Source organism: Pogona vitticeps, chromosome 2 (assembly GCF_051106095.1).
Source record: "Pogona vitticeps strain Pit_001003342236 chromosome 2, PviZW2.1, whole genome shotgun sequence".
In the NCBI taxonomy this organism is placed as follows: domain Eukaryota; kingdom Metazoa; phylum Chordata; class Lepidosauria; order Squamata; family Agamidae; genus Pogona; species Pogona vitticeps.
Genome location: NC_135784.1, coordinates 118,417,102 through 118,438,938, shown reverse-complemented (window position 1 = coordinate 118,438,938; position 21,837 = coordinate 118,417,102).

Genomic DNA, 21,837 nt, shown 5'->3' with positions numbered 1-21,837 from the left:
AGCCAGCACAGTTGGTGGTGAAGGCTTCTGGGAGTTGCAGTCCAAAACTCCTGAGTAACCCAAGGTTAAGAACCAATGTTGTAAATCTTGATTACACTCTATGAAGCAACAGGATTTCAGCCACTGTGTATAAAGGCATTAAAATATTGGTCATGTTTCTACTGCAATGTATGTTATGCAAGTATATTTACTAAGCTCCAAATATGAAAATCTAAACATTTTACCCTAGGGTAAAAAGATATTGAGTGATCCAAGCATATTAAGACATACTGAAGTAAACTGGGCCCTGGTAAATGGGAAGCCTGAGCTATATCACATTAAATGGCTTACACATATAAAAAAAGAATGAAAGAGAGAGATTTCTTTTCTTCACAAATCATAAGGTCAGTCAATCTCTCGCTCTCTACAGAAAGGTCTATTTCTATAGATATATATCTTGCTCCCATATTTGAGGTGTAAATTAAATTCTATGGTGGCTGAACACTTTTAAGTTGCTTGGTGTGAGATTTTCTGAGGTTAACAATGACTCCGTGTCTGTTATGGAGTTTACATTATATGTAGCTCCGTTTGTTGCAAAGTTTCAAATGATATAGTAAGCACTTCAGCAGAAAAAGACAGAAAGAAGAAAAAGAAGAAAGTCCATTTATATTGGTTTACTTTAGATATGTTCTCTCTTCCACTTTAAAGTTCAAAAAAAAATCAGAGGCAAAAAAAAAATATGCAGGGCAACCTATAAAGAAGAGAAACCTGGAGGAATTTAAAAAGTGTGTGTGTGTGTGTGTGTGTGTGTGTGTGTGTGCGCGTGCGCGTGCGTGTGCGTGTGCGTGTGCGTGTACGCACACACATACTTACACAAGTACCATCACCTGTGAAGACTAGCTTTTCTAGCCTTTCTTACGCACATCCCATCAACGCATTACTTGGCTCCAATCTAAACATACTTTTGTTCTTCCTGAGATAAGAAAAATTGCCAAGGCTCAGAAGTAGGATTCTAAAAAACCCAGAAGCAGTTGGTTTTTAGCCAAAACCTAAGCCTACAAATGCCAAGCTTAAACATTCCAAAGCAGGAACCTCTCTTATTGGCTATTCCAGTATTCTAAATGATGTATCGCCATGTGGCCACATTTGATACACTACAGTACAAATGCACAATGCTTTCTTCGTATACCAAGCACATACTGCAAATTCATATTTGCTTGTAAATGTTTCATAATCTCAGCATGGGAATGAGAACTTGCTTGAAATCTCATCATGAAGATAGCATACAGTTATGGTAACTTCTGGGGAGCTGTTAATATGTACTCTCCATGCCAGCAGTAAATTTGAACACATATACTTGTGCATTCCTATGAAATCAAGAAACTGGGGCATGTTAATGTGTTCACTGTCAGTCACTATAATATTTACATGATTGCAGTTGGCATGTGGCAAATTTTAAAGTGGCCCCAGTTCCCTGAGCATTTTGAGAGTGTTGTGATAAGACATACATGGTCAAAAAGATTAGAAAAATCAGTGTTCCACAAAGAGTCATCGTTCTTCAGGAAGTTGCCTTTGCAAACAGAGAGAACCAGAAGCATCAACAGAAGGAACCAGAACGAGCAGTACTTCTTTCAAGTATAATGTGCTTCGGGTCAGAATGTTTAAAAAGAGCTTACAAACATAAGCGAATCTGACCATTGTTACAGACACCCTATCAGGAATACAAGAATTTTTCCTTCACTCCAAGCTCTTCTCCATGAATCTGGCTCAAGCCTTTCCTTGTCCTTCCTCCCAAAAATCATCTGAGCCAATCAATGATCAGTGAGATGCTCACACTCACACACATATATTATGTACTCTTACATGTTACATTTCAAGGAGATCTCAGTTCTATCTGTCTTAGAGGCTGCTTTGTTGTGCCTTGTAAGCTCCATTAAGAATTCTGGTGGAAAAGTGTAATATAAATCATATTTCTCACCAGCCAAATTGCTGCAGGACCAGTTTTACCATGCAGGAGATTGAGAGGGGACAAAAATGAAGGCAGGAGGTGATGCCTGACTGATTCAGGAAAGACTTCAAAAAACGATGGCCCTACTGGGGGAAGCACTGTGCTTTGTGCAGCAAAGCATTTCATGCCATGATAACTTACATTTCTGACACTCTTTATCATAACTATGGAGTTCTACATCACTAAGAAAACATCATGGTAGAGAGAGTTTGGGCTCTGGAAAATAAAAGCTATAAAATAGGCTATGCTGCATAAATAGAGGCTGTGGTCACACCAATGAAATATTCCTTAGTTATACCCCTTTTAGATCATGGCATAAATTTTTGGTCACATGACACACCGTCACTTTTGAATCGTTTACCTGGCATACTGTGCAAATGCAGTTTATTTCCCCTTTACCATGCATCTGTTATTTTGTTCCAATGGTGTTTTGTATATTCCTTAGTGGTATGACGTGTTTATGACCCTACTGATTTTTTTTTCTGAACCCAAATCACAGGGGGAGGCAACCGCCCTACAATAATTTTTTAAAAAATAGCAGGCAGTATGTCGATACATAGGTAAACCTATGTCAATGGCCAGGTATGCTAGGGCATTGGTAGGTGTTGCATCACTCTACCCACTGTCTGGCAAGCAACACAGCCCTCAATGGGGGTGCCAGGTCAATTGAGTGCAATACAGTACTTCTAGACAGTCATTTCAAACAGGAACCCCTACCTGATACATCGACATATCGTTAAATGTCCAGATAAAAAAGAGAGAAAATAAATTGGTGCCACAGTGTAGCCAGCCATAATGATTCAAATAAGAGAAAGTGAATCAGTAAGATTAAAATATACTGGGATGTTCATCCAGATATATACACCACGTGATCACAATTCAATACAACAAAAGTACAGAAAGTATAATTACCACAGGTGAACGTATCCCTGGTGTGACTGCAACCAAAGTCATAGGATATTTTTCAACTTTCCCTCCCTCTTACTGGCTATTTTCCCATTGCAATAATACTAACGTCAAACCCACACTTAAAACCTATGAGGCTGTTCAAGCAATCGCAAGTTTTAAACAAAGATTCTAAATTTCTAAACCAAGCTGTAACTTGGAAAGAACATTCAGAAGCCTTGGACTATATCAAAGAACTAAGAAAGGGATAGATAACTCAGCCCAACTTTCAGAAGCATATCCATCATTAATAACAACACAGAATACTAGCTGACGCTCCTGAGGGATGGGGCTTCCAAATGGGCAAGCCTTAGCACTATCTATTGGAAGACCTCATGCAGCTGCTCTGTCTTTCAATCCTTAACTGATGTTTTACTCATAATTAATATGAGTATATATATAAACAAACAGAAGAAATTAGGAAACCTTGTGAAAAGTAGGAAGGCAGCCACTTGAAGATAAGATCACCCAGTCAGTTTAAGATAATCCGTACCCTGACTAGCCTCTCACTAATAGCTTGTTATTTGATGTTACTGTTCCTCATCTGTAAAATATAAGGCTTAATGATTTCCTTTGACCTGGGTTTTTTGTGTCTCTGCTGGCCAATGTCTCATTTTGTGCCAGAAACCTTGATTTATAGTATCTCAGATGCAGATGTTTCTTATACAGTATATGTAGGCAATTCCAGTGTATGACACATGCAGTGTAGCTGTTAGCTGGCTCCTACATCCTTAACTACCATTTTGAACCAGGTCACTATTTTTGCAGCTGAGAGATTACTTTGCAACCGCCTCTGTTAAGGCTAATGGCCCTTTGGGTTTTTGTAAAAAAATAAAATAGATCATGCTAATCTGCTTTAAAGTTCAAGCAACCTGAAACTTTCAAGAACCATTTCCAGGAATTCTTGCACACTGTGAGCAAAGGAAAAAGAGATGTCACTTGACAAGCCATGGTGCATTTTTATAAAAATAGTGTGCTCTATGTTGATATTGAAAGAGAGAGAAAAAATGGGGGGGGGGGTTTACCCTGAATGCATGAAAATGGAGAGAGGCCTAGTCCCACCTCCTTCTTCACCTCTCACTTCATATGGAGACTGACAGTACAAAGAGGAGATATTCTGCTAGTTTGGAAGCTCCTCCATGTGATTGGGAACCCTAATTTTTCAACATCTCAAACTGCTGGGAGAGTTCTAAAGATAGAAACCACTTTCCTCTCCAATATTGCTACCAGAACATTTGGTAGAAAGCTAGCACTCTCTTCCCAAACACCCATTTTTGGTGATCTTTTTTATCACTTGCATAGGGTTTTGAAAGCCTTCAGATGCTGCACAATTCAAAAAAGCAAGGAGAATCCTTGCACAGGGCTCCTTGCTGCCTTTTCAAAGAGTAGCTACGGCAGGTTTGAATTGGGAGAAGGAATGGGAGAGCTTGTTGGGAAGTGAATGGGCTACCTGAAGTGTTTGCTTTGTATAAATCTATTTATGTGGTTTGATTTGGATCACTGTACTATATGCCGTCCCCATTAATTTGAAATATTAAAAGGGCATAAATGAGGCTTTGAAAATTGCTTGGGCTCACTCAGGTTACTCCTGGATTTGTGCCCAGAAAGCAGCGCTGGATTAATGAAAAGAAGATAGGAGTTTCGTGAAGGATTTGCCTGCAGAGCTAGGCTTTGCTTAGCATTACACAACCAGCTGGAATACTGGAAAGCAAGACCTTCGGACACATTGAGGAGTTGCCCACTGTCACAAACACCCCATTCTTTTCTTATCATAGTCTCCTTCTTGATTTATTTTTCATGGCCGTGGCAGCAAGCTTTCAATTTTTAATCTTGCTTTCCACTCTGTATAGTTAGTGTGTGCGCACATTACTATAGAGAAATATGTGTTTGTCTTGGATAAAGTAGTGTAATTTATAGTTTGTGGACGTTACATGTGCCACAGATGCCACACTCTTCTTTTAAAGCAGAATGTTTCATCTCTTTTGAGATTCTCAATGGAAATACTCATTTCACACTTCCCAAGGTGCATTCCAAGGTAAAGCACCTTGTCCTGCTTTCCTGCAGCAGGTGCCTGTGAGTGAGTAACGAAAGTCCAGAGAGCAAGCAGAAGTACTGTCAGGATGTGAGCCACAGGTCAAGGCCTTAAGGGGTCAGAAATTCATTCAGAGGTCAGGAAGAGGCATAGTTGGGCTAGGTTGTCTGAAGGTCTTTCCATCAGGGAACAAGGCACTAGAGAATAAGGAAAAAGGTTGGCTCGGGGGGAAAAATGTTGGTTGGAATACAGATTTTTTTTTTAAAAAAAAACAGTTTAATAAGTAAAATTCCATCCATATCAGCAGGACAGCTGTGCTCTCAAGCTGAGGCCTAGAGTGCTTCTGCCTGACAGTGGGGCTCATGGATAGGTTTGAGATAATGCTGCTGCACTGCTTTTCCTGCGACTCAGCAGTCTGACAGGTCTGGCTGAGTTCATCTCAGTGATGGGGTTGAGGTCTCCCAAATTACTGATAGATAGAGACTTTAGCATCCATGCTGAGTCTGAACTCTGGGGACCAGCCCTGGAGTTCATGAATTCCATGACAGCCATGAACCTATCTCAGCATGTCATCAGTCCCCTACATAAAGTGGGCCACTCTCTGGACCTGGTGTTCTTGACAGCGCAGGTTGAAAGTGACCTGAGGGTGTGGAACATGATTTCCCACCTACTGTCATGGACAGATCACTTCCTTCTGAGATTTAACCTGTCCACTGCAACCCATCTCTTCAGGGAGAATAGACCTGTGAAATTGGTCCACCCTCAGCCTTCTTGACCTAGAATGATTTTGGGAGGCCTTAGGAGGATATCTGGCTGACCTGAGGGATGATCCTTATAACAGTTCCATCTCCCTAAAGAGACAAAGATCATGGTCAGGGAAGCCCTCTGGGTGCAAAACTACCACCTTTATTTCCTGAGGTAGGTCCTTTAGGCCTCAGAAGTTAGTAAACCCCATAGACAAATCTGAACCTTAAAAGTAACCTTGATTGCTTCCAAAGCAATAAAACATAGGCTTTGTGTTTCCTTAGAATGCACAACAGCCTTGTCAAGTAGGACAGTAGGACCTCTATTTACAGTAGCCACTATTAACCTTTTTCATCCACACTGGATTTAGTTATAGCCTTGCTGTATCAAGAAACTAGTCCTCTGTTGAAGAATTATATTGTTTTATTAAGAAAATAAAGCAGATTCATTAGCATACAGTTGTTGCTTTAAAGCATAAGCATTGAGCATATCCATCTGTTACAATGTTTAAAAAAACTTACAATTTCTAATTAAAATAAAATCAGCTAGGCAATCATCTTTGCCCTATGTCCCTACATGTTATCTAGAAGCTGGGCTATTCTTCCCCTTCTTCTTGAAAAGAAAAACAAGACTCTGTGTCTCACATTCCACAGCATTCACCAAAACTTCTTTTCACATACACGGACCCTCTCATTTTATATATCTTTAGGACCTCGTTCCTAATTACTCTTTCAAGCTGTCAACCAATTAAGTCCAAGTAGGCATAATTCAGAACACTCCAATCATTGCCCAAAGTTCTCATGATCCAGGCTCCAGGTGTCTTATGTTCTCCAAGTTAGTGTTTTTTGTTGCATCTCTTCTCTCTAGACTGTTTGACCTTGTGACTTAGACAAACAACTCTGCATAACAAGTTCATGAAAAACATGTCTTTTTTAAATCCATCTTACACGGAATCTAATAGACTTCATTTTGGTACAACTACAATTCCCAGTTTCCTTCCATTTCCTTACAGTCCTGTCAAAGCCTAAGTTGACTGGTGGTATTCAGAGACAACCTAGGTAGTTGACACAATCACCCCCAAAGACCCTTTCTGCTTCAGATATTACCCTGTTGTCCCTTGGTATACTGAGAGCCTGTAAACTATGAAGTCAACAAGGAGACAGCTGGAGAGCAGGTGGAGAAGGGAGCAGTCAGCACAAAATTTGGCTGCTGACCAGTAGGTGTGGCAACACCCTAAAGGAGGCAAAAAAAGGTCTTTAACATCAGGATTATTGGTGAGGCCATGAACTGACAAGCGGAGCTCTTCTGGGTGAGTCACAATCTGACCAACTCTGGTCAGTCACAGTCCGGCTTTTACTTTTCTAGTGATCAATTTACAGCCTTTTTTAGATCCAAAATTGAGGCTATCTGTGCCAAACTCAACTCCACCAGCAGCAGTGAAGAGTTGATAAAGTTTGTGATCCAATCTACCATAACCCTATTGGCAGATTTATTAGCTAGGCTGGGCAAGGATTGAGTACAAAGGAAGTAGGCCTGTAGCCAACCAGCTAAGCTGCCAAGGATTGGGAGGGAATGAATCTTCCACTGAGATTTTTATCTGTGTCCTGAAGGAGGAGTAAGTCATCTTTACACAGACCATGTTCTGCCTGAGCTGGAGTTGTCAGCCAGGGCTTCCAGATCAAAATACAGAAATACCACGAGTTTGTTTTACAGATATAAACAGCTAAGAACATCTACAGTTGAAAAACGCACACGAATTTTCATTAGTGAAGATGAGGGCAAGGGGATGTGAACTTTGGAGTGGGGGGGGCAAGGTACAAACATGGATACAAATTTCCATAGAGAAGACAACTGGTCAATGAACAAAAGATGGGGCAAAAATACAGGTGGAGTCTGGGGAAAAAATACATAGTAAGCTACAGTTTGTGAAAGCTTCTGCTCAATAAAACGTGTTAGTCTCAAAAGTACTGAAGGATTCTTTGTAGTGTTGGAACAGACAACACAGCTGGCATTACAACTGCAAGCTTTGGTTTCCTGCAGACCTTGTTCCCATTCTCAAGTAGCAACTCAGATTACATGGCATAGCAGTTGAGCAAGCAAAGTTTTATCTGACATATAGAAAATGTGGTGGAAAATGGCCTTGCCAGTTTAATTTTCCAGTCAAGTTGCCGCTATAAGGTAAAGAAGAGTTTTTCCCCCAACCCTCTCTTTAAGGTAGAAACCCAAATGTATATGAGCATATTTTTTCTTAAAGGAAATCCTTTATTATGTGGAGGCTTCCATTGCTAAGTTTCCTCCTATTTTAAAAAAATTAACAGGCATTCCAACACATGTAAAAACACAGTTGGATGTGTTATTTATTCAGAATAGCTCCTGAAAAAAGGCCACCACTGAAATAATAAAGGATAAATGCTCCAAAATGGGATCAGCGCATCCAGTAATCTGTGCACACATTTTGAGGGATGCATCAAGACTTCTGATAAACAGGGTAGAATTGATAATGATGACATTAAGACTTTAAGCAAATAAACAATTTCATTTGTTTTTCCATCTCCTTTGATAATCATGGCTATATTGACCCAACTTACTAGTCTAAAATCCCGTGTAATTACAGCATTGTCTCTGCTGAGCGTGCTTTCAAATTAATTGCAGTCAATGTGGTGGCAAATTAATTGTGGGAAATCATTAGTAATGAATTGAAAGGTGCACAAACTCTTTGAAGCATTGTTCCCTGCCTCTTCCTAGAGCGTTGGTGGCCATCAGACACAAGCAGTTAACAGCAGTACCTGAAGGCTTAATTGGAGTCAGATTGTGCCACTACTTGACCAAAGAAAGCATATCTCTATGATCTGCACACTTTTACTGTGGTAGCCTTCTAAAAGCAACAAGTCTGGAAGGTTGCTGTGGCTGCTGTGTCAGGTTTCGGTGGCTGTCATTTTGACGTATTATTTTGTGCTTTTCTTAAGAGAAGAGAAGTTGATTGAACGTGAGAAAAGTAGAACTTTGACAACCTGTCAGAAGCTCTTGCAGTGCAAACTTACCTGGCAGCTAACTTGTTTCAGGTTCCTTTCAAAGACATTTTCCAGCATATAAACTTCTTTTACCTAATCCAAAAGGCTCTGAAATAAAGACCTTTTGACTTTGGAAAAGCAAACTTAAACCATTTCTACTTCAAATTGTTTTAAATAAATCCTAAACAGGATAGACATTCCCAATTGAGCGCAAGGCAAAGGTGGGTTTGGGCGGTAGTTTGTAATCTGCTGTCCAGTCACCTTTGCAGGAATTGCATAGGATTAAGTTGATTTCAAAGGCCAAAATCCAATTATTGGTCTCAAATACAGTAGACCCACTGAATCAACATAATAAGCCAAGATTGTCCACATGTGTAGGGGCATGGGCTCCAAAGGGGAAATTCAACACTTCCTTAAGAGACAGATTAACTGGTTAAGTCAACATTGTATAAGTGTTGATTTAAGCAGTTAATCTGTCATTTAAGGAAGTGTTGAATTTCCCCTTTGGACCCATGCCCCAACACATGTGGACAACCTTGGATGGTGGAGGCTCTTCACTCTCTGTCGGCAGGAGAGTGAGAGCAGAAACAGAGAGGTTCACTAGCAGTTGATGCCCATCACAGTTTAGGAAGTAGAAGGCACAGCAATGAATGCTGGATGGAGCTGGGGCAAATACTGATACATACGTAATCTCTCATTCACACATGAATTAATTGTGTGCCCTCCAGTCAATTCTGACTTACAGGACCCTTTTCAGGGTTTTCTAGATAAAGAATACTTAGAAAAGGTTTACCATTCTCTTCTTCTGGGGGCACATACTGGGAGCGTGCACCTTACCCTATGTCACATAGACTGGCTCTTCTGGACTCACAATGGGGAATTGAAACCCAACCTCTGGCTGTGCAGACAGATATCTAACTCATTGAGTATCCAGTCAGGTCTCCCACATATACAAGCAGACAAAAGGCAAGTAAGCAAACAAGCATTCACACATAAACCCAAAAACTGGCCCTTTGCCTTTCATAAGAAGTGAGTTGACTGGAAGTAATCTGAACCTGAACTACTGCAATATCCTATTTGGCCTAATGAATAAACCACTGCTGGCAGGGCTAGAGTGCTCCCATCTACCCCTTATAAATACACATTATTTCTGCGCAACTGAATAGGTTACTACTCTGGGGAGCATTCTCCACTGCTTCATACTAGATTTTATGTGTTTTTTTAAATCGAATGTCCGTAGAAGTGTTATATTTTTTACAAGCAACCATTGTCAATTCCATATGTATATCCTACAAACAAAGCTGATATTTTTTCTAAACAATTGTTTTGATAGAAAAAAAATGATGGCCTACAATACACTATGGGGATGTGCAATGAGTAATTATCACCTAATGAGAAATTCCAAGGATAGATTGCTATAGCTGATTATTCAAGGTAACGTGTGTTGTCATTTAGTCGTGTCTGACTCTTCGTGACCCCATGGACCAGAGCACGCCAGGCCCTCCTATCTTCCACTGCCTCCCAGAGTTGTGTCAAACTCATGTTGGTACCTTCGATGACACTGTCCAGCCATCTCATCCTCGGTCGTCCCCTTCTCCTCTTGCCTTCACACTTTCCCAACATCAAGGTCTTTTCCAGGGAGTCTTCTCTTCTCATGAGATGGCCAAAGTATTGGAGCCTCAGCTTCAGGATCTGTCCTTCCAGTGAGCACTCAGGGTTGATTTCCTTTAGAATGGATAGGTTTCTTCTACTTGCAGTCCAGAGGACTCTCAAGGTAACATAGTAAGTAGGAAAAGAAATGCAGGCAGGAGGACTTACTGGCCTGAATCCTATTGACAGTTTATGCTTGCATGAGGGAAACTGTAAGTTTTGAAGGCAGATTGCCTTCAAATGAGGTGATACTTGACAATTAAAACCCTGGTGAGGGAGGGGTCACCAGCACAAACCTATTCGTACATGCCTGAAGTAGCTGGAGTTGCCTTTTGAAGGCTTCTAAGACTGACAGCAAGACAAAGCTGGTGGAACGAAATAAGTCCTAATGGTAGGAAACATTCAGCCTCTCTCAACTCACCTTCATCTTTAATGACAGTCTAATGTTGCTTCTTACTGGCTGGGCTTCATGCATAGCTAGTCCTTGCATTAGACTCAGAGTCACACTGAGTCATACTTAGAACAGGCCCCTTAAAATCAAAGTGAATTACATTAGTCATTGATTAATTTACCTGATCTTTGTTCTTTCTTCTCTTTCTACTGTTAGGGAGTACTGGGAGGGGCTGTTGTGAGGCGGTCCAGTGGACTTTCTCCACTGTGTCCTTTCATCCTTTTTGCTGGAGGCCTGTCTTTACATATGGATGGTGTGCCTACATGCTTTGAAATACAGTCAAAGGATTTTTATGCTGATAATTCAAAAAGAATCCCTACAAATGAGATTGAAAGACCTTTAAATTCTCAAAAGGTTTTCACCACCACCCACAAAAAAATTTCTGCTGATGTTCTGTTCAAGTAGGAACATCTAACTTGCTTTGAAGATGAAATCTTCAGTATTTGGGCAATGACTTTGCCAGTTCCCAAAAGCAGTGAAAAAGTACAATGTGGCATGAGATGGGGTGGGGAGGAAGGTAGGAAATGGGCTTGGGATCAGAAAAATAGGATTACATTGTTGGTTGTAATAAAAGGGACCCATGTGGTCATTACAAAATACAAATGCAAAAATAGGGGACACCATTATAGACACCTTTAAAAGATCATACAATGTGCTAACTTTGGTGAACCAAGATTGCCAACTTCATCAAGGTTGTACCAGTGTAAAGAACTTGAAGTCCAAAAGTTCGTGGCAAGATGGACTTCGTAGGTCTGAAGAAGTGGACTTGTCCACAAAAGCTCACATTAAAATATTGCCAGTTAGTTTTTAAGGTGCCATGACATTTTTTGTCTTCTTTATTTTTTCATTTTTTTGCCTGATTTGCCAGGTAAGTGGTTTTTTTGTTTGTTCGTTTGTTTGAGATGTAAGTCAGGAAGGCTGCGTTAGAGTTGTTGCAGACTGGATGCCACTCTACAGTTCTTGAAACATAGAGATAGAGGCCTTTGCAAGCACCTTCCTGCTTTCCCTTCCTTTGAAACAACATGTTTCTGTTTGGCTGGGGGGATAGGATGACACAGAAAACCTGGAGTCTTCCATGTGGAAATGGTGCGAAAATTTAGTAAATTCACTAGGTTTAGCTGCTTGGGGTCAAATTAAAGCCAAAATACTAGCTGCAGTCAGGTTCCGCTGGTGTTGAGAGTCTGTACGTCTTCTTGTTAGTACAGGGTTGAGTCTCAGTTGTTTCATGGACGAATCACTTTAAAGCCATATTTTTTTGGGGGGGGGACATTATTTTATAGGCAGGACAAAGATATGCATTAAAATCGGGTGGCATGCAGGGAACCACATCTAGATTGTGGGACTGCAACTATTGGCCATGCTAGTTGAGGCTTCTGGGCATTGAGGTCTGAAATATCTAGAGGGCCACACACACCATCTATCTTTGGTAAACACTATTCATAATGTATTTAGAGACTACATCAGAAAAGCCCGTAAATCTAAACAGCTGCTTTGTAAATGGCAACATTATTTATCACTAAGCAGCTGTCTTTTCTAATTAAGCATGGGTCTTTTAACACCATAACATTTGGTTAAACAAAATACATAGTGTTACTCTCTGCCCTGGACCTCGTGCTAATGCCTTCAATATTTTTTGTGCAAAGTTGTTACTAATTGCAACATATAACCAAAGGATAGATAAGTGAGCAATTAGTTACCTAGCTCAGTGACCCACTTATAAATCTGCCCATAATTTGTGGCTAGTATTGTTGTATTTTCCTCTGTAAAAAAAAGAAAATTAATCTTGTGTTTAGTACTCCCCTCAGGATGAGTGTAGATCAGAAGCATGACAGGCTTTCTACTTGCTGAAATAACTGAAAATATTTTCCCATCTCTGCCTTCTTATGCAATGGATGGAATACTGCTCATGCAGGTTGATGCCACCTCCAGCCAGCCCACACTTTCCTGGCTGCCTGTGCTTCTTGGCTGTCAGGTGCTTCCTGGCAACAATTCACAGGCCAGCAGATTCCCTCCCTCCATTAAAGGGAGTGTAGGGTCTTCACAGATAGAGGTCTTCTTCCTATGAAGTGTTTCTTTATGGAGACAGGGGAGAAAAACCAAATGCATTGTTTGGGCTTAGTAATGGATGGTGATTAGACATGGGAATGAATAAAAAATACGGATTGTGATATTCGTCAGAAATTGCTGATTTGTTGAATATTCATCCCTTCATATCCATGGGTTCCAGAGACCCCAATGAATATGAAGGGATGAATATTTCCCCATTTTTATTCGTCCCCCATACGAAGAGAGGGAAAGCCTTCCTTCTCTTCCTATGGCTTTACCATTCTGCTTATGGGCCCGCTGATCAGCTGATTGGTGGGCTGATAGGCAGCCAGCCCGCCCCACAGCCACCCACCCCCATAGCCTCTCCCTGCCCACTTCCTCTCCCTATCTTAGCCACCGCTAAATAAAGCCGCAGCTGCCATCTTTGCAAAGGGCAGTCAGTGTCCCTTTCTACAGGCCACGGCTGCGGAGGCCAGCTGGAGATAGCAGCAATGGCGGCAGCAGCAATGGCGGTGGTGGTGATGATCATGGTGTAGGTGTGGGTGGTGAGGGGCATCGGCAGGGGGGTGGGGGTGATGGCAGTGGGGGGCATGGGGGCAAGGAGGGTCAGGCTTTTTAGTAACCCCCCCACAAATCAACAAATAAATTCAGGCTTTGTTGGTTCATGGGGGCAGCTTCATGCTTGGTGACATCAGCTTTTGATGATTCATGAAGCAGGATGACTCGCCAAAACGGTGAGTCGTCCCCATCTCTAATTCTGACAGAAGCAATAGGCCTATCAAGAGCATTAGCTCTATCTCGTCATCTAGAGGAGTCATTCCCAACCTTGGGCCTCCAGATGTCCTTCAACTTCAACTCCCAGAAATCCTGGCCAGCAGAGGTGGTGGTGAAGGCTTCTGGGAGTTGTAGTCCAAGACCATCTGGGGGCCCAAAGTTGGGGACCACTGATCTAGAGTGCTTGTGGCTGAGTTTGTGGATAGCTCAGCGGGTGATTTTTTTATGTTCAGTTTTCATTGATAGTTGGAAGAGCCATTTTGCTACAGCACAACCCCAATACACAAAAGAAACATATTGTTTGTTGTGTTTTATCATGGAGTTCGGTGGTGCAGGGAGGGAGGACAAACAGACAATAGGAAAAGCTGCCTTTCACGCAGGTGGAAGAAAGCACTTGTCCTTGTGCTGAAGGCCAGAAATGCTCGTTGATGTCAGAGAATTTTTGCTATGCTGTCTGGTCATGCAAGGTTGCCTGCTTTGATGAGAAATTGGTTTGTAGTTTTTTTTTCCATAGCTCTTTATTTTATTTTATAAATTTTTTCATTGTAATTTAATTTCTTTTTCCATTTATACTCACGTAAGGCACTTCAACCACTAGTTAAACACCCAGAAAGACTGTAACTAGCTAGCTTCCTGTCCATAAGAGAGCCACTAAATAATGACTGTGTGGTTTGCATTATAACTTTCTGTCTACTAGGTTGAGGGCAAAGGAAGGAAGCAAGTAGGTAAATAAGAAAATAAGCAAGCAAGCTTGCCAGCTAGCTGGATGACTTGCTTGGAATCTATTCCAGCCAGTCAAGCTATATGCCAACGCTACAGCACTGCTGCTCAAAGTGTTACAATTTGGGTCAGAATGGAGGAGACATTTTTTGACCATTCTGAAAACCAATGATAATTTACAGGTTTATCATTATTTGAAAGTTCTGTGGGATTTGTTGTTTTATGGTGTAGGATCTCAATATCTGTCAGAATGTATCCTCCACAAAATACAATATCCTACCCACTCATCACAGTCCATGATGTTCAAAATGGTGACAATTAAGTAGGCCAAAAGGATTAACACCAGAAACTGTGCCTTTTCAGTCATGGCCCCTTCCCTTTGGAAAAAAAATCCAACAGAGTTTCATCAGGTGCCTTTCCTCTCGGTTTTTAAGAAATTAATCAAAACAGTATGATTTATAGCCACCTTTTATTAGTTCTTTTATTGCCTGAGATGTTCACATTTGTTTTAATTTGTTTAATTCTACTTAAAGATACGCTTTAACTACTGGCAGGGTTTTATCTATTTTATGGTATTTGTTGTATGGTATTTTGTATCATCCATCGCATGTGATTTATCATGCTGTGTAACCCTCAGAGAATGTGTGCATCATGGGATGATATGAATGTTGAATGAAGTAATGAATGAATGAACAAACAAATAAATGACTACTTTGGCAGCAGAATAGCAGGCCTTTTTAATATATTTACATTTAGCCTTTTTGGCCCCTCCTCTCCCCCAGAATGTCTGTAACATCATTTTAGGCATATGGACGGTGAGGGTGAACCTGACACAAACATAAGCATCCTGAGGATCATATAGGCCAATGGTTCCCAACCTTGAATAACCCAGATGTTCTTAGACTGCAGTTCCCAGCAGAAAAAAAATGTAGATCACGTATATAGAACTTTAGCATGGGAAATATGGAATTAATATTAATTGTAACCACTATTTACCAACATGAATTTGACACAACTCCAGGAGGCAGTGGAAGACAGGAGGGCCTGGTGTGCTCTGGTCAATGGGGGTCACGAAGAGTCGAACACGAATGAACGACTAAACAACAACAAATTTACTTATAAAAAGGTGATATACAAATATTTTCTGTCAATTGTTTGGTCAATGTGGGGCTTTATAGTTATTTCCATATCTTTAGGACATTTTTTTCTTTAAAGAATGGCTCTCAGAGATTTTCCTTATTCCTCATATGTTTTTCTGCATGTATTTTTGGCAGAAAATATTTTCAATTAAAGCATTTGGACTCCATTTCCTTTTATACCTCTTTTGTGATCATTTGCTTTGAGTGGACAATTCTATAGAAGACTAATTGAAAAGATGGGCCCAAGGTTAACATAAGATAAAAAAGTTTCAAGTGCTGGCAGTAATGTTAGACAATCAGATCTGGTTCTGTTGCTTTCAGTATTGAAGTCTGTGCACACTTTTTTATTTTTTTATTTTTTGTTTTGGTGTTGGCTTTTCTTTTCATTTTCAGGAAACATTTCGAAGCAGAAACCAGAAACCAATACTATCCGATTTGTATGTAATGTCCTCAGCCTCGACTTATTTTAGTCCCATTGTTTACAAAGAGGGCAGCAAAGCAATTGTATATAGAATTATAGACTAAGGTCTGACAAGAGCTGCTCAGATGGAGAAACTAAATGCCTCTTATCCGTATCTGTATATGAACACTTTGAACTAGCTCACAAAATGTGTTTCATAACCCCCAAAAGGAGAAGAAAATAGTCAGAAGCGAGCTACCTACAGTACACTATGCCAATGAAAAATTATAAAGGTAACATGTATTCTTTTATGATGTTTGGCCATTTTTAAAATTGATTGATTGATTGATTGATTGATTGATTGATTGATTGATTGATTGATTGATTGATTGATTGATTGATTGATTGATTGATTGATTGATTGATTGTATTTATACCCCGCCTATCTAGTCATTTCGAGCACTCTGTATGTATGTATGTATGTATGTATGTATGTATGTATGTATGTATGTATGTATGTATTTCTTTCTTTCTTTCTTTCTTTCTTTCTTTCTTTCTTTCTTTCTTTCTTTCTTTCTTTCTTTCTTTCTTTCTTTCTTTCTTTCTTTCTTTCTAACCTGCCCCCTATTACAGGATTTCAGGGTAGGTTACAATGTTGTAGAAAAATAATTTAAAATATAAGGTATTTAAAGCAATGTAAAACCAAACAACACTAAATTTAAACATTTGAGCATTATGAAATAGGAGAAAGCTAAAGAGCATTTGGAGGCAGGCCCCCACAGAATCCAATTTAAAAGCCACAAAAATGGCATCCAATATTTATTTAGCTAACATGAAAGTCACTAGAAGATTATACTGCTAGCTGGATAAGTGAAGCCCCAAACCACCATGCCAAGCTATTTCACATTATACGTGATTTATCTGGAGTCGATCACAGTGATTGGCCTCCCAGTAGTATCTCTTGTTACCAGTTTGAGGCATTCTTTAAAATCAAAGCTGAGTCCATCCAACAGGAACTAAAGCACCATCTTTCTTCAGTAGATTGAGCTGAGACGTCCACTGCACCAGCTTGTCTGATGGTTCTAATTCAGTTTCATGATGTCATCTGAGGTTGACAGGGTGCTTGACTGCTGAAGGGCCACTGCAACCTCCTTAGAGCACTGCCTCACTCATAAAAGATGGCAAGCCAATAATGATGGAATGGGCCACTTCCATCACAAATGTGTCTTTCCTCGAGGGCAGGGTTCCCTGTACCCTCAAGGAGACACTAATTAAGGCCACTTGTAAAAAAAAAAAAACCCTAACTTGACAGTAAAGGTAAAGGTTCCCCTTGACATTTGTCCAGTCGTGTTCGACTCTAGGGGGGCGGTACTCATCCCTGTTTCCAAGCCATAGAGCCAGCGTTTTGTCCGAAGACAATCTTCCATGGTCACGGAAGACAGTAGATGACATTAATAACTGTAGGTCTGTCACCAACGTTCCTTTTTAAAGCAAGCTAGTGGAGAGGACAGTGGTAAATCAACTAAAGGTACTCCTGGAGGAGACTGATGCCTTCGACCCATTACAGTCTGGGTTCAGGCCATGGCATGGCATGAAGATGGAATGGGTCGCCCTGCAAGATGGCCTTTGGAGGGAGACTGACAGGGGCAAAATGTCCCTGCTGGTCCTCCTTAATCTCTCAGTGTGTTTTGAAACTGCCAACCATGGTATCCTCCTGAGGAAGTTCTCAGGGTTGGGAATTGGCAGCCTGGCTTCATCCTAGCTCCAGTCTTTCCTCAAGGACTGCCGTCAGATAGTGCAACTTGGGAAATAGAGTCCATCCCTTGGACTCTGAAATTTGGGGTCCCTCAGCGATTGATAATCTCCCTGTTGCTGTTTAATATCACTACGAGGCTGCTGGGGGAGGCCATCTGGAGTTTTGAAGCACCAATATGTCTAACCAATCCTTTGCACAGCAGAATGAACATCAGTCAGCTGGGTAATCACGAAGAGTACTGCTTCTTGGTTGGACTCAACTATTGGCCATCAGTGACCCACTCTTTTATCGCACCTAAGACACTAATTCTGAATACCCACTGACCCTCTTTGGGCAGTCTTACTCTCATAGAGGTTGAATGACAAGGTCTGGAAAGGAATTCTACTTGCATTTTCGTTCGTTCATTTAGTCGTTTAGTCGTGCCCAACTCTTCGTGACCTCATGGACCAGAGCACGCCAGGCCCTTCTATCTTCCACTGCCTCCCGGAGTTGTGTCAGATTCATGTTGGTTGCCTCGATGACACTGTCCAACCATCTCATCCTCTGTCCTCCCCTTCTCCTCTTGCCTTCACATTTTCCCAACTTCAAGGTCTTTTCCAGGGAGTCCTCTCTTCTCATGAGATGGCCAAAGTATTGGAGCCTCAGCTTCATGATCTGTCCTTCCAGTGAGCACTCAGGGATGATTTCCTTTAGAATTGATAGGTTTGTTCTCTTTGCAGTCCAGGGGACTCTCAAGAGTCTCCTCCAGCACCACAATTCAAAGGCATCAATTCTACGGCGGTCAGCTTTCTTTATGGTCCAGCTCTCACTTCCATACATCACTACAGGGAAAACCATAGCTTTGACTATTTGGACTTTTGTTGGCAAGGTGATATCTCTGCTTTTTAAGATGCTGTCAAGGTTTTTCATTGCTTTCCTCCCAAGAAGCAGGTGTCTTTTAATTTCGCGGCTGCTGTCTCCATCTGCAGTGATTATGGAGCCCAAGAAAGTAAAATCTGTCACTGCCTCCATATCTTCCCCTTCTATTTCCCAGGAGGTGATGGGGCCAGTGGCCATGATCTTAGTTTTTTTGATGTTGAGTTTCAGACCGTTTTTTGCACTCTCCTCTTTCACCCTCATTACAAGGTTCTTTAGTTCCTCCTCACTTTCTGCCATCAGAGTGGTATCATCTGCATATCAGAGGTTGTTGATATTTCTTCCGGCGATCTTAATTCAGGCTTGGGATTCCTCCAGTCCAGCCTTCCGCATGATGTATTCTGCATATAAATTGAATAAGCAAGAGGACAATATACAGCCTTGTTGTACTCCTTTCCCAATTTTGAACCAATCAGTTGTTCCATATCCAGTTCTAACTGTTGCTTCCTGTCCCACATATAGGTTTCTCAGGAGATGGATAAGGTGGTCAGGCACGCCCATTTCTTTAAGGACTTGCCATAGTTTGCTGTGGTCCACACAGTCAAAGGCTTTTGCATAATCAATGAAGCAGAAGTAGATGTTTTTCTGGAACTCTCTGGCTTTCTCCATAATCCAGCGCATATTAGCAATTTGGTCTCGAGTTCCTCTGCCCCTTCGGAATCTTGCTTGTGCTTCTGGAAGTTCTCGGTCCACATATTGCTGAAGCCTACCTTGTATGATTTTGAGCATAACCTTGCTAGCGTGTGAAATGAGTGCAATTGTCCGGTAGTTGGAGCATTCTTTGGCACTGCCCTGCTTTGGGATTGGAATGTAGACTGATCTTTTCCAGTCCTCTGGCCACTGTTGAGTTTTCCAGACTTGCTGGCATATTGAAAGTAGCACCTTAACAGCCTCATCTTTTAAGATTTTAAATAGTTCCACTGGAATGCCATCACCTCCACTGGCCTTGTTGTTAGCCAGGCTTTCTAAGGCCCACTTGACTTCACTCTCCAGGATGTCTGGCTCTAGGTCAGCAACTACATTATTTGGGTTGTCCGGGATATCCAAATCTTTCTGATATAATTCCTCTGTGTATTCTTGCCACCTCTTCTTGATGTCTTCTGCTTCTGTGAGGTCCCTTCCATTTTTGTCCTTTATCATGTCCATCTTTGCACAGAAGGTTCCTCTGATATCTCCAATTTTCCTGAACAGATCTCTGGTTTTTCCTTTTCTGTTATTTTCCTCTATTTCTTTGCATTGTTCATTTAAGAATGCCCTCTTGTCTCTCCTTGATATTCTTTGGAAGTCTGCATTCAATTTTCTGTAACTTTCCCTATCTCCCTTGCATTTTGTTTCCCTTCTCCTCTCTGCTATTTCTAAGGCCTCGTTGGACAGCCACTTTGCTTTCTTGCATTTCCCTTTCTTTGGTATGGTTTTTGTTGCTGCTTCCTGTACAATGTTTCGAGCCTCTATCCAAAGTTCTTCAGGCACTCTGTCCACCAAATCTAGTTCCTTAAATCTGTTCTTCACTTCCACTGTGTATTCATAAGGGATTTGGTTTAGATTATACCTGAGTGGCCCAGTGGTTTTTCCTACTCTCTTCAGTTTAAGCTTGAATTTTGCTATGAGAAGCTGATGATCAGAGCCACAATCAGCTCCAGGTCTTGTTTTTGCTGACTGTATAGAGCTTCTCCATCTTTGGCTGCAGGGAATATAATCAATCTGATTTCGATGTTGCCCATCTGGTGATTTCCATGTGTAGAGTCGCCTCTTGTGTTGTTGGAAAAGAGTGTTTGTGATGACCAGCTTGTTCTCTTGACAAAACTCTATTAGCCTTTGCCCTGCTTCGTTTTGAACTCCAAGGCCAAACTTTCCTGTTGTTCCTTTTATCTCTTGACTCCCTACCTTGGCATTCCAGTCCCCTAGAATGAGAATAACATCTTTCTTTGGTGTCAGTTCTAGAAGGTGTTGTAAATCTTCATAGAATTGTTCAATTTCAGTCATTTTAAAGAATCAAAATTCCTTTGAGAAACAAGTGCGACATATCCCATTGCTTCACAAACGCTGATCCCACTCAAGAGTCTTGCTTTGTGATATCCCAGATCACACTGAGAGTTTTACTGTGATCAAGCTAATGGACTAACACCCCCCCTACATTCCTAGCTGCTCAACATTAAGGATGAGATTTTTATTTCTTTGACTACAAATCCCTTAATTCTCTATTCTGGAAGTCCTGATGAACATGAGAGACAGAGAGAGAGAGAGAGAGAGAGATTGAGAGAAAGAGCTCACCTGGAAGAAACACCTGAACTTGGAGGGTGTTGAGGCTTAGCTAGGTCTTACTCTACCTAGATTCCCATTCAGAAAGTAAGTTCCCAGCTAGCAGCGGGACAGTAATAAGAAATCTGGATAGAAGTGGGCCTAGTTAAGCCTAAAAGTCTTCTGGTTCATACCTTTTCTTCACGTGAGCCACATTCAGATGTCTAAATGGCATCTGTCTGTCAGATAGAACCAGAATGGAAAATTATGGGATATGTGATCCGAGAAATCAGAAAATCCTATCTCTACTCAATATAACATAGTTAGGAGTCTGAGAGATGAGGCTAGCAGATACAGTCCATCCACAGTTATAGTTCTTGAATGTTAATGAAGAGGGCTGCCATGTCACATGGATTTCACAAAAATAAGAACAAAGCCCTGTTCAGGCTTTACTGAATCTGACTTTCTGAACACACTTGGAGAGTGCCTCGCCCATCTGAGGTTTGTGTGTGTGTGTTTGTGTGTGTGTGTGTGTGTGTGTGTGTGTGTGTGTGTGTGTGTGTGTGTGTGTGTGTGTGTTTCTCATGAAGTCAGGAAATAAGACATTCCTGCCAATGTCTTGATTCTCCACATAGAATTCAGATTTCCCAACATTCTTGTTCACATAGATAGCTTAAAAATCAGCTGGACCCTCTCCTTTCATATTCAATGTTGAAAGTGTAAAGAACCCAACACAGAAGATGAGTAGGTCTGTCAGTATATTCAGAACCTTTAGATTCAATAATGCCACAATAGGCCTATACAACTGAGCACAGAGATGAAGAGAATGTAATGATATATCTCTTTAATGTACTTTAAATATAGCCTTGGATTTTCAATGATCCTATAAAATGGGTTTCATCAAGACTTCTGTGAAAATTGATACACAAACACACAAGTGTGTCTGTGTATCACCCCGTCACACACACACACTGGCCTCACAGGATATTAAATAATATGATCTTTCAGACAGCCAGAAGAAGACATAAT